Source organism: Lolium rigidum, chromosome 2 (assembly GCF_022539505.1).
Source record: "Lolium rigidum isolate FL_2022 chromosome 2, APGP_CSIRO_Lrig_0.1, whole genome shotgun sequence".
Classification (NCBI taxonomy): Eukaryota; Viridiplantae; Streptophyta; class Magnoliopsida; order Poales; family Poaceae; genus Lolium; species Lolium rigidum.
Window position 1 is genome coordinate 209325313 of NC_061509.1, and position 10980 is coordinate 209336292.

The window sequence follows — 10980 nt, forward strand, 5'->3', positions numbered from 1 at the left end:
TAAAACATGATGGCTGCAACTACTACATGTGAAACTCAAACATACTAGATGCATTAATCAACATGAGGTAGCAGCAGCGTAACCGGTAAAGCATCCATCGCTAAACAGATCGAGATATGTCGCACGTACCGATCCGGTGGTGGTGGCGGTGGAGGTGTGCGACGATGTCGCGACAGTAACGTTGTTAATGACAACGTTGTTGACGACGTGGACGACGGGTCGAAGTAGACGGCGTTGAAGACGACGCAGTAGGCAGCACCGCCGCGAGCTTGGACGGAAGGCGACCCGTGATGAAGAGCTTGAGCGATCGCGCGGAGCGCTTCCCAAAAACCTAGTCGCCCTCTCCCGTACAGGATCGCAAGGACGAGCGGTTCCGGAGACCTGCTCTCCCGTTCGCCGATGCACGTCGGCACGCGGGATGGAGTAGGCTATGATGGCGGCGCAAGCAGAGAGATGAGGAAACCCTAACTCGTGTATTGGATGTGTTTCTGCGGTATCCGGGCAGGAGATTATATAGGCTCGGGAAACCCTAGGCAACGTGGGCCACGCCCACGTCGCACGAACGTTTCGAGTCGGTTAAAGATAGCCCACGATCCGGGAGCGACCCGAACCGGCTAACTGCGACGCGTCCGTCTAGGACTCTGTTCGTTTTCCTGAGCTGCAAAAAGTAAGGAAAGTCTCGGCTCGAGGCTCAATCCACTCACCACGAGCGCGGCGCGCGTCGTGACGTGTCGAGACGAGACGAGACGAGACGAGCGAGGAGGAGGAGGAGGAGCGCGCGTGTAGCACTCCTATTCTCACTCACTTACTAGTGGTGGAACAACCCACCTTATAAGGTGGTCTAACTTCCTCCCAACTTTCCATGTGGGACTAAACTTCCCACCTCTTGCCACTCCCTAGTGAGCTGCCACCAACTTGGGCTCAAACTCACAAGGCATGCCACTATGTGGGCTTTGAGATTTATAGGAAAAACTGAAATCTAATTTGGGCCACTAAAAGTGGGCCCAAAATTTCAACAATCCCCCACCGGATCTCAAATCCCATTTAGAGATTTACCAATACTCATCTGCTTGTTTATATACCAGGTGTTTCGGCGGAGACTCGTTAAGTTGAACTTCCGCCTAGAACCTTAAGCTACATCCACTCACACTTGAACAATGGACTAAGCCTTGAATTGCAAGTTTTGCGTGAACAGGGTTTCACTCAAAGTCATGACCAGTACATGGCTGCCAGTAGCCTACCCCGCGGGTGAAGCATATACGTCATACTTCGTGGTCTCTTCATGAGTTTACTAGATATCACCCAAATCTCATAGATTGCGACGTTTAACAATCGGACTCATATAGGTGTGTTATTTCAAGAATGCTCTGTAGGACAGCATCTTTGCTAAAATAGCCAACATAAACATATTAAGGCTTGTTGCCAACCTACCTTACAAGCAATCGAGAGTTGTGCATCTTCACATAGAGAGGGTTACATAATACTCTCCTCAATTAAACCACTAGTTTGTTCTTCCCGTGTCCTAATTCACGGGATCTCCGATCACAAAGGTTGGGTTACCACTATGGCGTAACATCAACGAGTCTCGGACCCATCTCCCTCGATGCACTTTCTATCACATTACGTGATAGTCCCTTTGTAAAGGGATCCGCCGAGTTTTTGTCTGTTTGAATATATGTAACAGTTATTACTCCGGAGTTTCGCAATTTCCGACGGACTTCAAATGTCTCTTGACGTGTCTTGATGACTTCGCGTTATCCTTAGAATTGTTCACTTTGACAATTACGGTTTGATTGTCACAATTCAAAAGGATTGTCGGAACAGGTTTTTCAACCACGGGCAAGTCCATCAAGAGCTCACGCAACCATTCCGATTCAACGGTGGTTGTGTCTAAAGCGATTAGTTCTGCTTCCATAGTTGACCTCGTCAATATGGTTTGCTTACAAGATCTCCATGACACTGCGCCACCTCCAAAGGTAAATACATACCCACTTGTGGCGTACAGATCAGCTACATCTGAGATCCAATTCGAATCACTATATCCTTCAAGCACAGCTGGGTGCCCTGAATAGTGAATCCCATCTCATTGTACCACATAGGTAGCGCATGACCCTATCAAGTGCATACCAATGATCAGTACCCGGGTTTGACATGAACCTACTCAACTTGCTAACATCAAAAGAGATGTCGGGTCTAGTCGCGCTCGCTAAGTACATGAGTGAGCCAACGATCTGAGAATATCTCAATTGATCTATGGCAATCCTCCGGTTCTTGCGTAATGTCACACTCGGGATCATAAGGTGTTGAAGAAGGCTTGCTATCAATATAGCCGAACCGGCTCAAGATCTTCTCAACATAATGGGATTGCGTTAGAGTAATCCCACTCTCGTTCTTAATCAGCTTGATGTTCGGAATCACATCGGCTTCTCCCGGATCTTTCATATCAAAGCTCTTTGACAAGAAAGACTTGACCTCGTGTATTACTTTCATGTTTGTACCAAAGATCGAGAATATCATCCACATACAAACATAGTATAACACCTTCGCCCCCACCATGGCGATAGTAAACACACTTGTCAGCCTCATTGACAACAAAGCCTACAGAAGTCAAAGTTCTGTCAAACTTCTCATGCCATTGCTTAGGTGCTTGTTTTAGGCCATATAAAGATTTCAGCAACTTGCACACCTTTCTTTCTTCACCTTGTACTACAAACCCATCAGGCTGATCCATATAGATTTCCTCTTCCAACTCTCCATTAAGGAAAGCTGTCTTTACGTCCATTTGATGAACGATAAGACCATAGGAGGCAGCCATGGATAGTAGTACTCGAATGGTGGTAAGTCTAGCGACAGGTGAATAGGTGTCGAAGTAATCTTCGCCTTCTCTCTGTGTGTAGCCTTTCGCTACAAGTCGTGCCTTGTACTTTTCAATAGTACCATCAGGTCTTAGCTTCTTCTTGAACACCCATTTGCAGCCTACAGGCTTGCATCCATGGGGTCGTTCCGATAGCTCCCAAGTTCCATTAGAAAGAATCGAGTCCATCTCATTATGGACAGCTTCTTTCCAGTCATTTTCATATGGAGATGCATATGCCTCTGCAATGGACGTGGGAGTATCATCCACAAGGTATACAATGAAATCATCACCAAAGGATTTTTCAATCCTCCGTCTCTTGCCCCGTTTAGGAGCTTCATTGTCATCCTTCTCAGTAACATTCTCATGTGATTGTTCAAAATACTCATTAGATGTACTAGACTCAGGAATTATCTCAGTAGAAGTTCTAGCAATGCTATGCATATCTTTCATAGGAAACATATTCTCAAAAAATGTTGCATCACGAGATTCCATAATAGTATCAACATGCATATCAGGTACCTCGGATTGAACCACTAAAAATCTATATCCTACACTCCGAGGAGCATAACCTAGAAAGATACAATCCACTTGTCTTTGGTCCAAGTTTGCGCTTCTTAGTAATTGGAATATTGACTTTCGCCAAACATCCCCATGTGCGCAAATACGAAAGTGATGGTTTTCTCCCAGCCCACTCCTCGTAAGGGGTTTTATCTTTATTCTTGTTAGGAACTCTATTCGGGACATGACATGAAGTCAATAAAGCCTCCCCCCACCATGCCTTAGATAAACCAGCGGTGGCTAACATGGAGTTCACCAAGTCGGTCGGCGTGCGGTTTTTCCTCTCGGCAACCCCGTTTGATTGGGGTGAATAGGGAGGCGTCCTCTCATGAATAATGCCATGTTCCTCACAGAATTCATCAAAGATTTTAGGAAAATATTCGCCACCACGATCCGACCTAAGACGCTTGATCTTTCTCTCTAGTTGATTTTCAACTTCGGCCTTATAAATTTTAAAGTAGTCTAAAGCTTCATCTTTAGTTTGCAACAAATAAACATAGCAAAATCTAGTAGCATCATCAATCAATGTCATGAAATATCCCTTTCCACCTTTTGTCAACACACCATTCATCTCGCATAGATCAGAATGTATGAGTTCTAGAGGTGCCAAGTTTCTCTCCTCGGCCGCCTTGTGAGGCTTCCGAGGTTGCTTTGATTGCACACAACTATGGCACTTAGAACCTTTGGCAATGGTAAAAATCGGAATTAAACTTAAACTGGATAGCCGAGACATTAAACCAAAATTTATGTGACATAAACAAGAATGCCAAACACTGGTATCATCACTAACATTGCCACAAATATGGTTCACAGACTTATTACTGAAATCAGAAAGCGAAAAGCGGAACAAGCCTCCGCACTCATAGCCTTTACCAATAAATTGTCCAAACTTGGAAACAACTACTTTATTCGACTCTAAAACAACCTTAAACCCATCTCTCGCATAGAAGGGAGCCGCTAACGAGATTCTTGTTCATAGTAGGGACATGCTGCACGTTCCTCGGTACGCACGATCTTCCCGAAGTGAACTTCGGATCTACCGTGCCAACACCACGAACGAAGCATGTGACCCATTCCCCATCAAGACGGAAGAATCCCGGGCGACCTGGTAAGAAGTGAACATGGATATGTCAGCACACACATGAACATTAGCACCCGTATCAATCCACCAACATGGAGATTGAAATACCGAAAGAACGAGTAAAGAGATTACCGTACCCATCGGCATTGCTAGCGGTCACCGTGTTGACTTGTCTCCCCTTTTTCTTGCGGTCCGCCCTCTCCGGACGAGTCCTTAGAAAAGTGGCCAGCCTCTCCACGGGTAAAGCAGCTCGGATCCGCTTTGTTTATCATCTTCTTCTTCTTGAAGGTTGTAGTCTTCATAGGCTTATTGAAGGAGGGCTTGTTATTCCCTTTGTTCTTGCTTGTAGGGTTTCTTATGCACCATGTTGGCGCTAGACCGACCCTCTCCTTTCTCGGCATTATCCTTAGCCCGAGCTTTCTCCTCAACATCAAGAGACGCTATCGGATTTTCAACCGATATCTCCTGTCTCTTGTGTTTGAGAGTTGTGGCAAAGTTCCTCCATGAAGGGGGCAACTTAGCGATGATGCATCCAGCCACAAACTTGTCGGGTAAGGCACACTTAAGGAGTTCAAGCTCTTTCGCAATGCACCTGTATCTCATGAGCTTGTTCGACTACGAACGGTTGTTAACCATCCCGATATCATGGAAGCTCTCCATGATGTACAGTTCATCGCCCTGCATCGGTTGCACCGAACTTAGCATTCAGTGCATCCCAGAGCTCTTTACCATCTGTTAAGTGCATGTACACATCACACAGACAATCAGCAAGAATACTTAGAACGCATCCGACGAAGAGAGTATTGTTTTCCTTGAACTTGTTCTGATCTTGGTCGGATATAGTTCCTTCGGGTAAACCATCGGTAACTTCGAACACTTTCGGATGAGTAAGCCGGAGCATGGCCTTATACCGCCACCTCTTAAAGTGCACACCGGTAAACTTATCCGGCCTCGGTGCATCGGAAAAACCAGCCATTGTTAACTCGTGAAATTGCCTACAATTAGGTTTTTGGATTGTTGGATAATTAGGAGCAATTTCCATGATTAATTCCAGAATATAAAACATGATGGCTGCAACTACTACATGTGAAACTCAAACATACTAGATGCATTAATCAACATGAGTAGCAGCAGCGTAAACGGTAAAGCATCCATCGCTAAACAGATCGAGATATGTCGCACGTACCGATCTGGTGGTGGTGGCGGTGGAGGTGTAGCAGACGATGTCGCAGCCAGTAACGTTGTTAATGACAACGTTGTTGACGACGGGGACGACGGGTCGAAGTAGACGGCGTTGAAGACGACGGTAGGCAGCACCGCCCGACTTGGACGGAAGGCGACCCGTGATGAAGAGCTTGAGCAGTCGCGCAGAGCGCTTCCCAAAAACCTAATTCACCCTCTCCCGTACAGGATCGCAAGGACGAGCGGTTCCGGAGACCTGCTCTCCTGTTCGCCGATGCACGTCGGCTCGCGGGATGGAGTAGGCTATGATGGCGGCGCAAGCAGAGAGATGTGGAAACCCTAACTCGTGTATTGGATGTGTTTCTGCGGTAGCCGGGCAGGAGATTATATAGGCTCGGGAAACCCTAGGCAACGTGGGCCACGCCCACGTCGGGTCCGTCTAGGACTCTGTTCGTTTTCCTGAGCTGCAAAAAGTAAGGAAAGTCTCGGCTCGAGGCTCAATCCACTCACCACGAGCGCGCGTCGCGTCGTGTCGTGTCGTGTCGAGACGAGACGAGTGAGCGAGGAGGAGGAGGAGCGCGCGTGTAGCACTCCTATTCTCACTCACTTACTAGTGGTGGAACAACCCACCTTATAAGGTGGTCTAACTTCCTCCCAACTTTCCATGTGGGACTAAACTTCCCACCTCTTGCCACTCCCTAGTGAGCTGCCACCAACTTGGGCTCAAACTCACAAGGCTGCCACTACGTGGGCTTTGAGATTTATAGGAAAAACTGAAATCTAATTTGGGCCACTAAAAGTGGGCCCAATATTTCAACAGAACTAGTTGAATTCTATAGGATTTAGAACCTACTACTACTGTAGTGGTATAAGATTCTTTCAGGTCGCTTTTGATTTATAAGAAAATTAAAAAAATTATTAACATGAGATTTGAGTGGATGAAAGGACAATGCAATTTTGGTGCATTTGGAAGGATTTAATCCTAAGAATCAATTAGAGGGATCATGCCCCCAATTTCATTAATGAAACCAGCATTCTACATAGTTCCACCTTTACACACACCAAAACCTAACAGACAAACTACATAAAGTCTCCTCCTGGAAAGTCTTTTTTACATCCTAATCACTACTGAGATTGTTAAAAGAGCAGACACGGCTGATGAAAACGAAGTAAAACGGAACCGAGCCTAAGAGCATCCCCACTCGTTGGCGCTCCCCATGGCCAAATTCGGCGAAATTTTAGTCCGGATTGGATCAATTTTTTGGCATGAGGGGCAGTATATTTCCAGTCGTGTGCTTCCCAAGCGGCGTTTCTCGGGGAAAAAGAGGATGGCCCGGGGAGTCCGGACGAAAGAGGAGACACGTGGGCGTGGGCGGTTGGTTTTGCTCCATCCGGAGTCCCCGAGCGCTCCCCGGGGGGCCGGGGATGGCGTGGGATCGCCGGATGAATTTATGCCCAAATCCGGACGAAATCGAGGATCTTGGGGAGACGAGTGGAGATGCTCTAACAAGAAGCAGCTAGCTACTCCTTTCCTTTCCACCTCAACACTAGACAGGGTTTTGTTGCCAAAACCATGGGTCACGAGAATGCTCCCATTTTACACATCTTTTTACTCTTTCCTTCTTTTTATTTTCATCCTTTTTCACATCGCCAATATTGGAATCCAGGGTGTCGAACATCTCCTCGCTCCAAACACGTCCTTCGCAACCATTACCAGTAGGTTAGCGCAGAATACCATTCGGTCCTTAATATCCTCCGTCACCTGTAAAGAACTCCAAGATTTAATATAATAGAAAATCTTGAAAATCACTGCACAAGGTTCATCAGGCCATTTTTTCTCAAAACAGGCTGAGTTCCTTGTCTTCCAAATACTATATTACAACAACAATCCCCACGGCAAACATTTCCTTTTTTTCCCCCGAAACTTTTCAACGAAATCGAAATACAATGGTCAGCTGAGTCAAATTGAAAATTAAAACCAAAAGTACAACTTTTTTTTAACAAGTAAGGTCCGGAAGGACCTAGAGTCTGCATTAATTCGACGGCAGGAGTACATTTACATAAAACACCCCAAGGAAAGCAGAAAAGACTAAAAAGCCTTGGAGTTTTACAAACAACACCCTGCAAAGACGCGCCGAAACACGATTGAGTCCAAGCATAATGCCGATGAGGTTTGACCTCCAGCCATGGCCACCAGGAGCTCCACCGGGGACGAAACCACTTGGTGAGGCCATGGTGCTGCGCGCCACACCGAGGTCGGAGAAGATCCTCCAGCAAAGGAGGAGAGGAACGCTCGAGCTCCTTGATTGCTCGAGCTCTACGGGCCCGTCCCAACTGCCGAAAATAGCAGCGGCACGAAGCCGATGCTTGGGTGCCGCAGAAGTGGTCGCAGACTCAGAGGACCAGAGACGCCGCTTCTAGGGTAGCACAACAGCAACACCATCGCTCTTCTCTCCCTCGCCGCCACAGCCGGCCGAGAGAAGAAACTTCAATGTGCTGCTCCCACACCGGAAGCAGCCGAGATAGGAACACCAAGCTGAAGTCGCTTTCGCAGCAGAGCAGCTGCACTCGTCCTCGCCTCCACGGCCGGGCAGGAGTTCTTCCACGACTTTGCTCACCGGCGTGCTCGCTTTTTCCCCCTCGCCTCCAAGGCCGGCCAAGAAAAGCTGACGCCCACTGCGGCTGCTCAGCACTAGATGGTTCACCGCCACATCTTTATTAAAAAGAGCGTCAAGCCTTCCCTCCACTCTCCTATCCGACCACCGGAGAAGAAAAGTGAGGAGGAGAACCCCTACAACGGCAAGAATCCAGGCGGCCGGATCCTTCCCTCCGCTCCAACTACTTGGCATCAAGCCCCCTACCAGCAAACTTCCACTACTCCTAGCTACCCTAACTACTCCGGCACCTTCCCTCCGCCAATCTCGAGCGGCGACACCGGTGAGAACGGCTTCGTGTCGGCCCGGCTCAGATGAGAAAGCTCTCAGCTACTATAGCAAAGAGAGAGAAAGAAGGAGAAAATGAGGTACATAACCAAAAGTACAACTAACCATATTCTAAATGTATCTAGCTAGAGGACAGTGAAAAAAGAGATTTTTAATAGTCTCATTGCATCCACAAACAAGACATTGCCTCTCACACTTTCTCCTCTCTGTATAAGAACATCTCTTGTCAAAATGCTCCCTTTAAGCATTAACCACAATTTTTTTTATTCTCAGAGGTATCCCTTTAAGCACTCCATTGAATTGCATTGGTGAGTAAAAATATTTAACCGAGAAAGGACCTAAATTTGTTAACTTCCATATTAACCTCTCACGTTCATCTTTCAAAGCTACATTTTATAGCATTTTTTTTCAATGTATCTCATTGCTCTCTAAGCACTCCCACCATTGATCTCCTGACCCTGAGCCCATCGACCTCTTTATCAAATACATCTTGAACTGTTACATTTCTATTCATAGAAATAGAGAAAAGCCTGGGAAAAATCTTGGCTAGGCAAGATGTACCTATCTAGTGATCTTCCTAGAAACTTGTCCTCCTCCCATCACCAACCCGCATTCGGCAACAATTCTAGAAAAGGTGTTTAATCTCCATTAAACCTTGCCACAAATGGGAGCCCCCATTTTTTTCCACCGCCTGGCAGAGGTTTTGTTTTGGAGATATGTCTTCCTAAGAATTTTTTGCCATATTCCATCTTCATTAAACAATTTCCATAGCCATTTAGACAATAAAGCAATATTTTATTTCCAGGTCTAGAGCCCCTAAGCCTCCTTGATCCTTTGGCATACACACTAGCTGGCAATTCACCAAGTGGTATGTTTTATTGTCTTCACTTTCATCCCAAAGGAAACTATTCCTAATTCTGTCCATTTTCTCTTTCACCCCCTGTGGTATTCTATAAAAGGAGAGAATGAATAAGGGAACACTAGTTAGTGAAGAGTTAATCGGAGTAACTCTACCTCCCATCACCAGCATCTTCCCTTGCCATGGTCGCAATTTATTTCCGATCTTCCCTTCAGTGGGATCCCATTCTCAATTTTTCAATCTTTTCTTATTGATAGGCACTATACCCCTAAATATTTCATAGGTAGGAATCTACACTTACAAGTAAAGATTCTTTCAAAAGTACTCTCTCTCTCTCTCCTAAACATAGGATGACTTTCAGATTTCTAGCCTGCTCTAGATCATCCTCAAGGAGGAGGATGGTGTCATGTTGAAAGTGCATGGAGCCCCCATGTGTGGTTTTGGTAATTAATGACAATCCCTATGGACTAATGTTTGCATTGAGTTATATTTGTAGGAGTTGTCCATAGGCAATGCTTGAACCATATGTTGGCTTCAAGGTTGCAATAAGAAGAAATTGATGAAGGATATCAAGTGTCAAGTATGTCTTGAAGATGAAGATGAAGTGAGCCCTCAAGTTATCTCAAGACATCAACATGATGAAGAATGAAGAAATGGAGTGCAAGTTCAAGATGAGCCAACTCGAAGAGATCATATGCTTGAAGCGTGCCATCCATATGGTGTTCATGGATTTGTGAAGATGTGCCGAAGAAGAAGCTCTCCCATGGTGGATTATGGGGGAGCAATCCACAAGACTTCATCAAGCAAGCACAATCAAGAAAGGCGTTCCATCTTGTTGAGGTCAAGATCGTCATCATCGAGCTCAAGTGGAATGCGCAAGTATAAGGTTTGCTCTTGATAGGGTTTCTTTCTCACCGGTCTCATAGTGTAGTTGGAGACCGGTTTATAGTTTAGTTGCCGTACTATCAAGAGGGCTCTCGAGTGAGTAACTCGATCGTATCGTTCGGAGAGAGCTCAAACCTTTGCATCCTTGCATCATCTTTCTTGGTTGTTATTTGGATATTATCCATGTGATGTTTTGGAGCTTGTGCTTATTCTCATGACAAGCTCTAGTTCATCGAAAATGGATTTTGCATAGATCTCTTGTTGCGTTTTCGAGTTTGGTGATTTTCTCGGTTTCTCATGTTGAGGTGTTGCACCTCTAAAATTAATAGAAAATCACCCCCAACTAGTTTCCATATTTTCCAACAAAATTGGTTTCGTCTTGATCCGAGTTTCCAAACTCTAGATATTGTCTTTTGAAATTTATCTTCTATTTGATTTAAAGAAAAAAGAAAAAGGGGAGCCAGCCGGCACTACCGCCCTTACTGGGCCGGCAGTTCCGCTCGGCCCACTCCGGCACTGCCGGCTCCCGCGCTCTGCTCTGCCGGGCCGCGCAGGCTGGCACCTCCGGCCCGTCCCCAGCGGCACTGCCGGGCCGGCCCAGCTTCGGGCCGCTGCG